The 15704-nt window shown below is 37.7% G+C and overlaps 1 protein-coding gene across 2 annotated transcripts in view; it reads left to right on the top strand.

Annotated features, from left to right (window-relative positions):
• The window catches only part of CCDC91 (coiled-coil domain containing 91), a 128767-nt gene that overhangs the window by 63435 nt on the left and 49628 nt on the right, over positions 1-15704 (top strand). The gene's annotated exons all lie outside the window — the stretch shown is intronic.

Raw genomic sequence — 15704 nt, 5'->3', positions numbered from 1 at the left:
GTTTTCTCTGCTGTCTTTAACCTGTTGTTTGAGTTTACTTAAGTTTCTGATTTTGAGGCTGTATTTTATCAGGTGTTCTGCCTGTGGTGGAGATGTATGTTAGAAGTCTGTCTAGAGAGGTACCATGCTGCTGATATGATCAGTGTACAAGGCTGTTACCTTCCAGGATGGGGGAAGATTTGAAAGGCCTAGTTCTATGGTTCTGTCTCAGTTTCCTGATGGACAAATTTCTGCAATTCATCTTTGATCGTTACATGTGAGGTTTTGCAGCACACTGGCTTGCTACAGGTAACATCATCATCATCTAAAGGAGGGAATGATTAGCCCATCAAAGCAAATTGTCTTTAGTACTAGATCTTGTTTCAGCTCTGTCAGCTATTTTTTCACTGTACTCTGACAGATGCCTTCCCCACCGATCCTAAAGTAAGAAAGTTCTGGTCTATTTTCTAGTTTAGTTTCATCTGCCTGAAGTTCAGTATACTCTCTGACATGTTATGTTGAACAGCCTCTCAGTGAAGTGTCCATCCGCATTAATTATTGTCACTATCCATTGCTTTTGAAACAAACGCTTGAGAGATGAGCTGGCGGTATCAGTTACTATTCAGTTATTGGCCACAGATGGTGGGTATTTCTACATCTACCTATTCCTTAGTCCATAATGTCACTTGTCTTGAATATCTGATCTCAAATGTCCCCTAGGTGTGGAGCTTATGGGTCCCTTCCATCTTTCCTGAAATGTGTTGAAAGGACCAGTTCCGTCAAAGAAATTGATGATCATTGTAGTGCATGCTTCCTGGGGAAAATCTCTAGGGCTGCTCTTATTTTCAAGGAAATACACTCTCACATCAACATTTCAAAAAACAAACAAGGCATTCTTGTGGCATATTCAGGGGCTCCAGGGTCATGGTGTCCTTCATCAATTAACAAGACAACTCTTCTCGTCTATGTGAGGAATCAATCGCGTCATATGCAATATTTAGGAGAGCAATGCATGTCAGTTGTATATTTCTAGCATTTGAGGATATCAGAGGAAATGTCACTGGAAAACACCAATCAGTTTATTACAAGTTGGACAATCACAAATTTCATCCTTATCTTTGTCTGAGAGAAAAAGATATTTGATGTTGCCACCTGAAAACGAACACCGGCTTTGATCTTGTGGTTTAACTCGTGCTGTATGAAAGTACATACTGAAAAACATGATCAGCAAACTTCTGAACAGAAATTTTTAATACTCAAAAAATTCGGGCACATATAGCAGCAGGTTAATAAAAGTGCTTCTGTATAGTCAGGTGTTCGTCAGTTCTAGAAGCGAGATACCACATGGGGCAGAACAATGTGTATCTTGTAAAGTTTGAATATTAAAAACAAAAACAAACAACACCCCCTTCAAACAAAACCCAAAACCAAACCAGACATCTGACAGTAAAATTTATCTCCTTGTGAGATTACTGACAAATTTAGAACATAGTTCTAACTTCTTTAGTAAGTGCTAGCAATGACAAAAGAGGTGTGGAAAAGGTCCACAGGCTATGCATACTTTGTTTTTTAGCAGGAAAGAGCAGCAATTATATTTATTTATATATATATATAAAAATATATAAAAAGTTTAAGTTCATTAAATATATCTCATACATACAGAGAAATATGGTTTCATCACTGAGACTTTGTAACTAAGCAATTGCCCAGGCTGGATGCAGCTAGGAGAAGCAGGTATTACTGGCGATATTCTGCTATTCCATACTTAAATATGTGGAATAGAGTGTCTTTCAGCTTTCCCTGTTTTCCAGTGTTTGAATAGAAGTAATCTGTTCAAACATCAAAGCAGGTTTTTTCCTGAACATACAGAAGACGTAGAGACTAAGTAAATTTTAAAAGCATGGACCATAAAAGGTTCCATAAAAAGATGGAGTAAGTAAGCGTCTTAAAAGTATTTACTATGTAGGACTAGGATATTCTGAGGAATTTTCTCATTAAGGTTGCTAGACCATGAGCATGATAATGTAAAAGGAATGACCTGTTTTCACTGGAAGCCCTAGAAATGATGTACCAGAAATTTCTGTCACTATTCAGTCAAAGTAGATAGTGTTAAAAGTGTAGACTATATTGAAGTTGATTTTTATATTCTTTTTAAAACAGTCAATGATCTGTGTATTAAGATAAAATAAAATCTTAAATATCTGCAGCAAATCACTTCTCATAAATGAGAAATCATTTTCCCTCTATTTATTTATCTTGCACTTTGCTTACCTTGATGGTCTCCTTCCTTACTGTCTTCTAAACAGTGTGAAACAGGCTTTCTTGGATGGGGAGACATTAAAGTATATGTGAAATGAGGCTCAGATCACACATTTCCATCTCTAAATTATGACTTGACAATAGTCCTCTTTTTCTGTATGTCTCCCTGAGGAAATAGTATCAATTAAAGAGATAAAACTGAACATTCTGTGTAGTGTTTTCATGCGTGGATGTAGTTAAGGGGCATATATTTTATTGTGGTCCTTAAATATGTCAGTCTGCCTATTTTCTGTTTTGATTCATATAAAAGAAGAATAAAGACAGACAAGGAATAGAAGTCTTTAATTCTGTAGTTCAGTTGCATGCATATTTCTTTCCTGGGCTGGACTACTTTTCTTCTACTCAGTAAACCCTAAAGGATGTGTGCTGCAGTTTTCCTTTGTGTAGAGTATATTTTAGGCATTTTTTCTATAGGTTAAGAAGCCAAAGGAGCTGCTAGTGTAATTGCTGAGACAGAACAGTACTGGAAGCACCACAGAAAAAGGAAAGAACTCAGTTAAATGCTTCCTTTGCACTTTTGCATCTTGATGTTTTTCATCATAATTTTATGTGAAGCTGTGAAACAAATGTTGCATTTGTAGAAGCAACAACATTGAAGATAAGGACATGGACATAGGGTTAACTCTATTTAATTCTTTTTCCACTCCACTTTATCATGATGTTGGCTGTCGTTTGTATGATAAATAGTAGTTCAAAATCTGTTGGATGGTGCATGAAATCTTGTGCCCTTCTTTTGAGACACGCTCAGAGAAGAACTGGTTTAGCTTCAGTTTGAAAACAATGAGCTGAAAGGTCAGTCAGAATAGAAGTTGCATTTCCTAGAACTCAGTTTTTTGAAGTGAAGTGTATGATGCTTCCAAGAACAGCTTGTGGACAAGCAGAAAACTGATATGACAATAGCAACGAGCTGCTGGGATGTGATGGATACCTTACCTTCTCCAGTATTTGCATGATGCATTTTGATGTGTTTTGCATAGCCTTCTGTGAAAAGTTACCAGTAAGTGCCCTGACAATTCCTAAAATGTCAAATGTAAGAAGTACTTGTCTTGTATAGCAAGTGATTGTTTGTATGCCAGAGAAAATGTTTATTTCATTCAGCAGCTTAGTTCCACAGGCAGGAAGTATGATTTTCTATTATTTCAAATCTTGGTTTTATATCTACTCATAATGTGCAGCATGATTATATAATGCTTATTTTGTGAACTTCGATTATTTTTTCCCCTCTTGTAAACAAAAGAGATTCTTTTAGAGGTTTTTCACATCTAATGGTAGTAATGATGAAATCTATTTAATGCCTGATCTTGAAGGTAGCATATGCAACCTAGATTCTTAGAGAATTTTAAATATTTGCATTTTTAGGAGACATTAGCCAATTTTTGCAGTGAGAGTAGTAGGTACTTTATTAATCCTGAAGACTTGCAGACTGCAAAAATGAAGACCGCAGTGGACAAAACATTTCTGGTTCACTAATTCCAACTGTGATAGGTTTGGAAATTCTTGAGAGTATTTATCATATCTCCTTCTTTGGGCATTTCCTCTCAGTTCTCTGAAATCTTGCAGTTTGCTGCTGTGGGAATAATTGTTTATTCATTCCCTCCAAAACGAAACACTAATTCACTTTGCACCTAGCCTTTCATCCTTTTCAGGTGTGCGGCTCTTCTGCCAAGAGCAAAGTTAGGCTTTCTCGGAAATCTTTTATTCTGTGATAGTTCCTGATTAGTAAAGGGGAAAAAAAGTATTAGAATCCTTTTGTCAATTTGCGTCATTTGTTCCTGAATTTCTGCGTATATAGAGAGAATTAGAGGGAAAAGATCAATAATCAGCTCTACCTGTCCTGGGAAGGTTTCTGTTTGTTTGTTTTCCTTAAATCCTGAAAAAGTGTGTTTTTAATTCATCCAGGTTACTTTGAGTCTCAACCAAAAATCTTATTTGGAAATTGCATTTGCTTCTTTGGATTTGTCAAGTTCCACTTGAAAGTAGCTATTCTGTGTGATTTTTTGCTTTCTGCCTTTTAGTTCTATAACAAGTTTCCTTAAAATCTTCAGTACTTGTTATGAATTTATATCATCAGTCAATAATTGAACAGCTAAGTTTTCTCCTCAAATATTTTTCTGTCAGCTGTTGTTGAAAAATTACGGTTTTCCTCCATTTTTCTATCTTCCAGTACTGAACATTTTGCCGTTTATGTTGCTCATATTTTAGGAGTTTATTTCCTTTTATTTTTCCTGATAGATGAAGCAATTCTGTGAGAATTCATACAGGCTATGAAATTAATTACATCACAAAACCAGAAGGGCCAATTAATGCTTTTTTTTTCTTCATATTTTTACTGAAGTTCCTTATCTCTTTATCCTTAGGACCTTGAAGTTTGTGGTGGTTTTGATAGTCTCCATTGCAATATACTCTTTCTGAGAAAAGTATTTTCGTTATTAGATGACTTTGTATAGCTTCTTGCTTTATGAAAACAATGAAGCACATATACAGCAAAATGTTTTAAGCTTAATTTCAGCCTCTGATGTGCCTCAAATTACGCAGTTTACATACTGTCTGTATACTGCTGAGTGGAACCCTGAGTTCGAGTATAGGCTTAGTTATTTTATTACTGCTATTATAACTTGTCTTTGTATTTTTGTTGTTTTAACTTTTCTGGTTTAATAATGTTTTGCTGATTTCTGAGCTTTCTGTTAGAAAAGTTTTGCTGCTTTGTTAGCCACTTGGACCTCAAACTGGCAAAAAGATACAGTTCAACCATGCAGTAATAAGTTATAATTTGAGGAAGTGGAAATATGTAACAGATGTTGGAATTCTTCAGACAGATTTTCCACCTTGTGCTGCCAAACATTCAGATGCCATAGATAGTGAGGACAGTGTAGGAAACCAGTTATGATTACCAGATCTTGTCATTTGACTTAGACATAATTCAGCAGCGGTGAAGAAAAGGTGCAGTATAAAAGAATATACTGCTAAATATTGCTAGCCTTTCTACAGGAGCAGAAGACTATTATTAATGTTTTAATAAGGTTGAGTTTTTCCTCAGGATAATATTTTGAATAGGATGTAGAAGTGGGCATATTTTGATAGCATTACAAAATCATGATGCTATAACTGTGTATTTTTATTATGTCATCTCCCTCTCACATACAGATAATGTTTCCAGTGAGCTGTGTTATTTTTTCCTACTGTTAGATTCCTTCATGACAGACAGAAATAGAAGTAGAACTTTGTGGGTTAAGAAGATTTCTTGTTGAAATAAATGAACAAGTTTGAATTAGTGAATTCTTAAAAAGACCAGTCGTGTGGTTTATTATTCCTGCTGATGAATGAGGTACTGAAACATTTGCTAAACGTTTCTGAAGATAATTTTTCTCAATTCTTGAGGGACAGGGATTGTTCTATGTCCTTATGTAATGAAGGTATAAAAAAATATACTGGAGATGAGAGATTAATTCTTATTAAGCCGGTGGTTTTTCTGTTAAACTGCGAACTATAATGCATTTTCATTAGACTGAAAAATTCAGTAGATTTTTGTTATGAGAGAAACTGATCATTCACTGAGGGTGAATTAGACATAGTTATGTCTTAATATACTGTTTTTCAGAATGATGTCATTAAAAGAAGGTTCCAAGTGTCATTTGATTAGTGTGTGAAAATTGTTTCCTCAGATGAAAGATCTGTGAAAGTGTGAAATATCATTATTCTGTTGCAAGCAAATAATGCAAGCTTTTTTTTTTCCCTGTTTAGTATTAGGGTATTCATAATAACTTTGGTTGTTCTGTGGTGTTTGCTGTTTCGGTTTTGAATGATCATCTAACTACTTTTATGTAAGCTATGAATAGCAGCTAACAAAATGAATTTATCCATTCTGAATTTGGTGATCGATGCATGATGATTTACTCAATATGTGAAGGAATCAATCTGCAGAAACATAAATTTGATGCCTATTATTTATAGCAAAAGAATTGCATCTGCATTTGTGGACGAAATCACGTACTCATTTCCTTTTAAATGAACAGTACAGGGCCCAGGAAGAAACTATCTATATTTTTTAAAAGCATTTTAGTTCAGGCAAGATACTCTATTTCTCCATTTTTCTTTATATTTGCAAGTTTTATAGGAATATGCAAGGAATTATAACTGTACTGAATTAGAATTAGTTATTAATAGCTTGAATACAGCATTTTAGCTCTAAAATAGCTCATATCCTACAGTATTTCATTCACTCCATGAATTATTATAATATATACTGTGTAATCCTTCAAAAGATGCTTACCTGAAAGAAAAATGTAATGATTCTTCAGAAATAAATTTAAAACATAAAAACAACAAAAAACACTGACTAGTTGCTATTGTGATGAAGTCTGTTTACAATGTCTTCTGTGACTCACATTCCAGGAAAAAAAAGAAAGATTTTTTTGATTTCTTTTTTACAGGAATTAAGAAAAACCACAGGACCTCTGTATTTATATTTGAATCTACATCAAACGATTTTCGTTTGGAACCATTGCCTAGAGAACTTCTTGCAGGGAAGAAAACATCATAACCTATTTTTGAATGCCTTTTGTTTTAAGTTGATTGTCAGAAGATTCTTCTTGATCCTCTCCTGCTACTTTCCAGAGAGCAGGGTAGAAATACTAATATTTCTCTCCACTTTGGTATACCACTTTTCAAAAAAAATTGTTGTTTTTTTGTCAGAAACACTTTTTTTATATCTCATTGGGCCATCAAGTCCCACTACAATTTGCTCTTTAGAATTTTTACACATCAGAACTTTGCACTCTTAACCCTATACTACCTGTCTAAGGAATAAAAGGAAGCAAATTATAGCTTTGTCAGAAAGAGGGCTAGGTAAGGGTGCTGAGTGCTGGGCTATGGAAGTTAGTTCAGGCAAAGTGATGCATTAAAGAGCTATAGTATTTGTTGTCCCTGAGGTAAAGACACTGGCTGAGTATCTGTATAGTGTTCTGTTGTCTACTGTGCCTCGTAGAGAACATGCACAATGTGAATTGCAGCTTAGCAAACTTTCACTGGCTGAAAACTTCCTTGTTGCACTAAAGTGGACTTTTCACTGAGATTCATTTTGGACCCACACTGATTCATCCACCATATTTCCAGTTCAGTTCATTTTATTTATTTATTTATTTAAGATTGTTTGTAGCCATAACTTTTCATCAATTTCCATTTCTGTACTTTCGTTCAGAGAGTCAGTAAGGTGTATTTGTTTAATAATGATTGGATAATTGGATTCAAAATACTGACATGTTTAGAATTTTCTTACCTGTTTTCTGGTTCTTGGATTGCTGATTAATAAAGGAAACCCTCACATCAACTTCCAATTATAAACTTCATGGACACTGTCTTATAGTCTATGTGGGTTAGGTGCTTTTTTCCGCATGTAAGGTTCCTTAGGTAGGTCTTCATCGTAACTTTAACAGAAAAACTGGAATACACTTGATTATTTTTCATAGGACTGTTAGGTCTGATGAACTCATTAGCCTATTTATGGGAGGCTGATCGCTCTTTCTTGAAAGCTTTTGTTAGGTTTCTTGTCGAAGCATGGGCAATACACTCTTGAGAGGTGCAATTACCAGGAGACCTCCAACTCTGATGACTAGAGAAGCCTAAGAGAAAGTTGTTTCTCCAATGCTTGGGCATCAAAATTCAGTGTATAGATAGCTCAGGGTGGTGCCTTAAGTCTCAACACTCTTCCTTTATTCCTTTAATACTGCCTAGCAGAGAGGAACATGTTCATAGTTCTTACCTGTGGAAACTGGAAATGCTGAATGAGATTCATTCAACTCGCATCCTTTCTGCAGCTTTTATTCCTGTTGAGAAGAGGGGATGGATTCTAAGTTTGCTTAGCTGTAGGCACTTATCTCAGCGTATGTTATCTTGAATTCAGAAATGGTCTGTATTGTTAAGAGACCTTTACTATAGTTGAACAAAAGTCTACAAGCTAAGTAAATGATGAACGTAAAACATCCTGTTATTTCATGTTAGCTAAAAATACAAGAGCACATGAAAACTCTCAAATGTGCAAGTGCTGAAGTGAAACTATCACCTTTTATATGTGTTTGGCCTTCAACTCCCTTTAATTACATCTGAAAGACCAACTGAGGAAGCACTGACTGTATATAAAGTTCATTGTGGCCATTTACTACCATAGTCCAAAGTCATTCTGCATATGTCTAGAAAATTAATGTACCTAATGCTTCTATATAATAACTGCTACTTAGAAAGTATATGGTATATTTTTAATTCTGAAGTACAAAGCTAGTTGCCCTAACTTAAAGACTAGTTGCAGAGGTGTTCAATAGCTTGCTGTGCAGAGACATTTAAACTAACACCTTGGAATTCTACTCATATTAATTAATCATTTCTTTTGCTTTACTGCACTTTTTTTTCAAATCTGTCACAATGCTGTCATTATACAGAAATAGCTAGAATTTCCTTGCTTGCTGTCAGAAGAGGGAATGCACAGAAACCTTTACTAGATACCTGGGTGTGCCTTTGAAAGATCTGTGCTTCTGTAAAAAGGAATTCAGATGACAAGGTGGTGCATTCTTTTTTATAAAATAAATACCACTGAGCTTGCTTTACATCATTTTAATAAGCACAGCTTTCAAGGATATTCCATGGCTCTGTATGAGGGCTAATACTACAGTGGGGCACAGTACATTGGAAGAAATAAGAGTTCTTGATAAGTAATTAAATTGCTTATTAATTACATGTAGAATGGAAGCTTGCATCTTTTTTTCTTGTATCTATACTAACTATGCAATTTGGTCTCAAGACCTGTTTCAGAGAGAAGCAGTTCACGTAATATTTTACTCTGCTTTTTCTATTTCAAGTTACTTGCATCTTTTAATGCAATTTATGTAATTTAAAAGCTTAAGGTATGTTTCTCTCTGAAAAAGAAAACTATTTGGCCAAATATAAATTCTGAAGCTAAATACATAGTTCTTCAAGGTATTTCTCTAGGACTAATAAAAGAGAATTTGCTTTACTGGGTTGTATGGACAGCTGTTGCAACATTTGTGATGATATATCAGCTTTTGGAAGTTCAGATATGAAGGTAACCTTTTATGGAAGGATTATTCCACAAGAATAAACATTTATGTTATAATAGGAAAGGACATGCCAAGCTATTCACGAGAGGCTTACAATCTTAAAATTATAAATTTTATGTTTCCATGAGAAATGGGGTTGCTACATAAAGAAGAAGTTGCATTTAAATATGCCAGAAGTGATTAGCTTTTATTTTGGAAGCATTCTAAGTGTGCTCACAGCTAGTTTCCTCTAGGATCTTGAAACATTGGAAATAGTGTGGTTTTATACACAGATATAATTCTCGATACAGTTCTTACTGAATTTCTGTGAATTCCATAAAATTCAAAATGTAATACCATGTAGATTTTGTAATCTACCAAGGAAATAGGAGATCCTAAGCTCAAAGTAGTCATCATACTGCAAATGGCAGTCACAGCAGCCTTCATTTTTGTCATAAGTGTTTACTTATTAGACAACCTTTTTTGTGGTTAAAGTGACAAGCAAAACAGTAGATTGTATTTTAAACATTTCTCTTTCTGCTTCTAGGAGCAGCAAACTGATTTGTTTTATACTGCTGTCTATGTTTCCATTCATATGGTATGCTGTATCTCCATGGATCTGATTGTCCAGGTGTTGCTAAATTCCATATTACTGTAACTGGCTGGAGTAACATTTTTTTATTTTGTATGAAGAGCTGATCTCTGGATTTAGTTGTGCACTCTTCTTTGCAGAGAAGGAGATACATTTTTGCTTCAGAGACGTATTAAAGATCAGAACTTTTCAGGTTTATATATGATTAAGAAGATTTGGTCCCAATATCTGTATTCTTCAGGATTGTATGTCTGCCACAGGTTTATGAAAAGTAAACTACTGTGTAGTGCGTTTAGGATCATGCAGAAGAACATAGTCATGAAATTATTTCATCTGCAGAGAGAATACACGTTAGTTATCACCATTGGCCATGTATACATGTTCTATATTATGTTAATACAAATGTCTGCATTGTTTCAGGACTTCTGGGATGGGCTTGAATGTATTTACATATATGTAAAATAAAATTTCTAAAGCTGCCCTGAAGTTTAAAGGCTGAAAATTGTAGTCCTGTGGGGGAATGTTGTAAAATACATCTGCAAGCTGGCCCATTATGGAAACTTGAAATACGCATACACAATCTTCATATCTAACCTAGAAATCCGATGGTCAGAGTTAAACTGGAATTAACTGCCTTCAAGTCTTACACTAGAAATTCTAATCTTGCTGAACAAGTTGACTGCCATCCTCTTGTAGGTGTTTTAAAGATAGAGGTGATTTTGTCTAACAAGTTCTCCTTAGAAAGTCCCTCACTGATTCTTAACTGAAGCAAATAGCTTGGTCTTTTAATTCACGTTAGTAAACTTTGATTTGTAGCATATATTTGAAAATATCTGCACAAGTTTGTCTTCTATTGTGTCATTCATAGAATCATAGAATGGTTTAGGTTGGAGAAGACCCATAAGATTATCAAGTCCAAACGTGAACCTAACACGGCCAAGTCCACTACTAAACCATGTCACTAAGCACGACATCTACAGGTCTTTTAAATACCTCCAGGGTTGGTGACACAACCACTTCCCTAAGCAGACTGTTCCAGTGCTCAACAACCCTTTTGGTGAAGAAATTTTTCTTAATATTGAATCTAAACCTCCCCTGGCCCAACTTGAGGCCGTTTCCTCTTGTCCTATTGCTTGTCACTTGGAAAGAGAGACCGACACCCACCTCGCTGCAACCTCCTTTCAGATATTGTAGAGAGCAATAAGGTCTCCCTTCAACTTCCTTTTCTCCGGGCTAAACGATGCCAGTTCCCTCAGCCACTTCTCATAGGACATTTTCTCTAGACCTTTCACCAGCTTTGTTGTCCTTCTCTGGACACGCTCCAGCACCTCAGTGTCTTTCTGGTAGCGAGGGGCCCAAAACTGCACACAGTATTTGAGGTGTGGCCTCACCATTGCCAAGTACAGGGGAACAATCAGTTCCCTACTCCTGCTGGCCACACTATTTCTGATGCAAGCCAGAATGGTGTTGGCCTTCTTGGCCATCACTCTAGCCTGTCCAGATCCTTCTGCAGAGCCTTTATACCCTCAAACAGATCAAAACTCCTGCCAAACTTGTCATCTGCAAGCTTACTGAGGGTGCACTCAATCCACTCATCCGGATCATTGATGAAGATATTAAACAGAACTGGCCCCAGTAGTGAGCCCTAGGGAACACCACTTGTGACTGGCCACCAACTGGGTTGAACTCTATTCACCACCAATCTTTGGGCTCAGCTATCTAGCAGGTTTTTTACCCAGCTAAGAGTATGCCCTTCTGAGCCATGAGCAGCCGCTTACTCCGGAAGAATGCTGTGGGAAGTGGTGTCAAAGGCTTTACTAAAGTCTGGGTAAACAACATAGAATCGTAGAATGCATTGGTTTAGAAGGGACCTCTAGAGGTCACCTAGTCCAACCCCCATCCACAGCCTTTTCCTTGTCCGCTGAGCGGATCACCTTGTCATAGAAGGAGATCGGGTTAGTCAAGCAGGACCTGCCTTTCATAAACCCATGCTGACTGGGTCTCATCACCTGATTGTCCTGTATATCTATGTGATGGCACTCAAGGTGATCTGCTCCATGAACTTCCCCAGCACCAAGGCCAGACTGACAGGGCTGTAGTTCCCTGGATTCTCTTTCCAGCCCTTCTTGCAGATGGGCATCACATTTGCTAACCTCCGATCAACTGAGACCTACCCAGTCAGCCAGGACTACTGATAAATGATGGAAAGTGGTGTGGTGAACACTTCTGCCAGCTCCTTCAGTACCCTTGGGTGGATCCCATCTGGCCCTACAAGCTTGTGTGTGTCTAAGTGGTGTAGCAGGTTGCCAACCATTTCCCCTTGGGTTATGGGGACTTTGTTCTGCTCCCTGTCCCTGTCTTCCAGCTCAGCGGGCTGGGTAGCCAGAATACAACTGGTCTTACTATTAAAGACTGAGGCAAAGAAGATGTTAAGTACCTCAGCCTTTTCTTCATCCTTTGACATTGTTTCCCTCCCCATCTAATAAAGGATGAAGATTCTCCTTAGCCCCCCTTTTGTTGTTAATGTATTTATAGAAACATTTTTAATTGTCTTTTGTGGCAATAGCCAGATTAATTTCTAATTGGGCTTTGGCTCTTCTAATTTTCTTCCTGCATAAACTCATGGCATCCTTGCAGTCCTCCTGAGTGGCCTGCCCCTTCTTCTAAAGGTCATAAACTCTCCTTTTTTTTTCCTGAGTCCAGCCAAAGCACTCTGTTCAGCCAGGCCAGTCTTCCCCGCCATGGCTCGTCATTTGGCACATGGGGAAAGCCTGCTCCTGCACCTTTAAGACTTCCTTCTTGAAGAATGTCCAGCCTTCCTGGACTCCTTTGCCCTTCAGGACTGCCTCCCAGGGGCCTCTGTCAACCAGTCTCCTAAACCAGCTAAAGTCTGCCCTCCAGAAGTTCAAGGTAGTAGTTCTGCTCACCCCTTTCCTTACTTCTCTAAGAATCAAAAACTCTTTATTGTTTCATGATCGCTGTGCCCAAGATGACCTCCAGCATTCACATCACCCACAAGTCCTTCTCTGTTCACAACAGGTCCAACAGGGCACCTTCTCTAGTTGGCTCGCTCACCAGCTGTGTCAGGAATTTCTCTTCCACACACTCCAGGAACCTCCTAGACTGTTTCCTCTCTGCTGTATTGTATTTCCAGACATCTGGTAGGTTGAAGTCCTCCATGAGAACAAGGGCTAGCGATTGTGAGACTTCTCCCAGCTGCTTATAGAATATTTTACCTGCCTCTTCATCCTGGTTGGATGGTCTATAACAGACTCCCACCACGATACCTGCCTTGTTGGCCTTCCCCCTGATTTTTACCCGTAAACACTCAACCCTGTTGTTGTCATCGTTATGGTCTAGACAATCGAAACACTCCCTGACGTACAAGGCTACCCCACTGCCTCTCCTTTCTTGCCTATCCCTTCTGAAGATTTTATAGCCATCCATTGCAGCATTCCAGTTGTGTTAGTCATCCCACCATGTTTCCATGATGACAACCATGCGATAGTGTTCCTGCTGCACAATGGCTTCCAGCTCCTTCTGGTTTTTGCTCATGCTATGTGCATTGGTGTAGATGCACTTCACTTGGCCTATTGTTCCCACCACCTTTATGGGGAAGAAGCCGTAATTCCTGTGTGACCAGTCTCAGGCACTTCTGTGGTTTATAACTCATCAATAGCCCTTGTGTCTTTGCTGTTGCATGAATCTCCATCCCCTGCTTCCATTAAGATGGCAGACCAAAGGACTGTCCCTCAAACATTGGCATGCACCCCCAGGTTTACCTCTAGCAAGCCTAGTTTTGTCCCTTTCTCCCTTCAAATCTAGTTCAAAGCTCTTTCAATGAGCCCTGCTAACTCCTGTGCGAAAATCCTTTTCCCCCTTTGCAACAGGCGTACCCCATCTGTTGCTAGCACGCTTGGTGTCATATAGACCTACCCGTGATCAAAACCACCAAAATTCTGCCTGTGACACCAGCCTCAGAGCCAAGTATCGATCTGCTGGGTCTTCCTGTTTCTTCCCTCATCATTCCCTGCAACTAGAAGGATAGCAGAGAATGCTACTTGTGCTCCTGATCCCTTAACCAGTCCTTCCAAGGCCCTGAAGTCTTTCTTGGTTGCCCTTGGACTTCTTGTAGCAAGTTCATTACTGCCTACCTGAAAAATCAATAATGGATAAGAATCTGAAGGCTGTACCAGGGCAGGAAGCTTTCTCTTCACCTCTTTTACCCAGGTCCCAGGGAAGCAGCAGACTTCCCTAAGAAGTGGGTCTGGTCTGCCTATCAGACCTTCTGTTCCCCTCAGGAGAGAGTCTCCTATGACAATGACGCATCTTTTTTTCTTTATGGAAGCAGTTTTGACACAGGGCGTAGGGCAACTTAACCTCCGTGACACCTCCAAGCTAGATGAACCATCTCCCCGTCATTGTTTGGTTGCACTTGCAGAGCCTCATACCTATTACGCAAGGGCATCTGGGAAGGTTGGGTAGTCATGGAGAAGATGCACCTGCTGCACCAGGCAGGAACTTGTCACCATTGCCTCCTATCCCTTAAGTCACCACGTTCAGCCAGGTTGAGAGAGGATGGGGATTTTTTCAAATGAGAGTGAAATAACAGATTTATAGTCTGTGCAGTCAGTCAAGTGGAGAGTCATGGCAATCATTTAACTGATAAAATCCATGTATTGGTTCACCTTTGAGTTACTGGGAAAAAATAATTTCTATAAGTGCCCTGACAGTTAAAGCAAGTGTTTGAAAATACTGAGCCCACAAGAAAAGTTAGTTACACATCATTAAGTATAACCGTGATGTGGATTTGACCACTCCTTCCACAGGTGTTTTCCGTTAGAATATGTCTGCTCCATTCAGACCTATTTTAAGTAAATTCACTAGGAAATGCCTCTTTACATATTTATCCTGGAAGGGCAGATAGGTGTGTTTTATTTTATAAAGCTGTCTAGAAGTTTTCTATTCTATTCTTCAAGTGACAAAATATTTTTCAGAACATAGTATTGCAGTTTGGTAATGTATTTCTAGCTGCTGTTAGAGACACATAATTAATTAAAACATAATAAAATTCATGAAACAGAAATGACTGTTTCTTAGAAATGCTGGTGAAAGGGGTATTTGCCTGCATAAGCGTTTGTGTAAAAATTTTATGTTCATTATATACACTTTTATTAGTATAAACTCTACTGTTGCACTTTCCTTTAGGTGATCTTGTAAAATATTATTATGTATTGTTACTATCCTTTAAGGTTATAACGTGTCATCTCTTAAATAACATCTAAAAAAGTGTATGGACTTGCTAGCAATTATCTCATGACGAATACCCAACATCAATAATTTCCAATAATAATTTTTAGTTTTGGAAAACAGCCTAGCTCTTACAGACAAACCCCTCATCTTTCAAATGCTTTACTTGGTTTAGTGAAAAACAGATGAAAGGGTTGTGATTAAGAACAGTGACAGATTATATGTCTACGTATAGACTACCTGATCAGTTTACTTCAGTGTTCATTTTCTTCCTGAAAAATTGTTTTGTATTACAAGAAAATTAGAAGAAAGCAGCATTCTCTTTTGCTTTCATTTCCTAGCTTTCAAATTCATGGTATCACAAATGGTTGAAAAAAATGCATTTGCCTTCTGCCCTTTATATGTATAACTGAGAGATAGTACAAGTATAATTTAAATTCTGCAGCTGTTTAAATAAAATGTTTAAATTGTGGTGTTCCTTAGACTGTCTTTATAAATTTTGGAACTGTTACTTTTAT

The sequence above is a fragment of the Leptosomus discolor genome, chromosome 1, assembly GCF_034619465.1.
Source record: "Leptosomus discolor isolate bLepDis1 chromosome 1, bLepDis1.hap2, whole genome shotgun sequence".
In the NCBI taxonomy this organism is placed as follows: Eukaryota; Metazoa; Chordata; class Aves; order Leptosomiformes; family Leptosomidae; genus Leptosomus; species Leptosomus discolor.
Note: the sequence above shows the minus strand (reverse complement) of the source record. Positions and strands in the feature narration are given on the sequence as shown.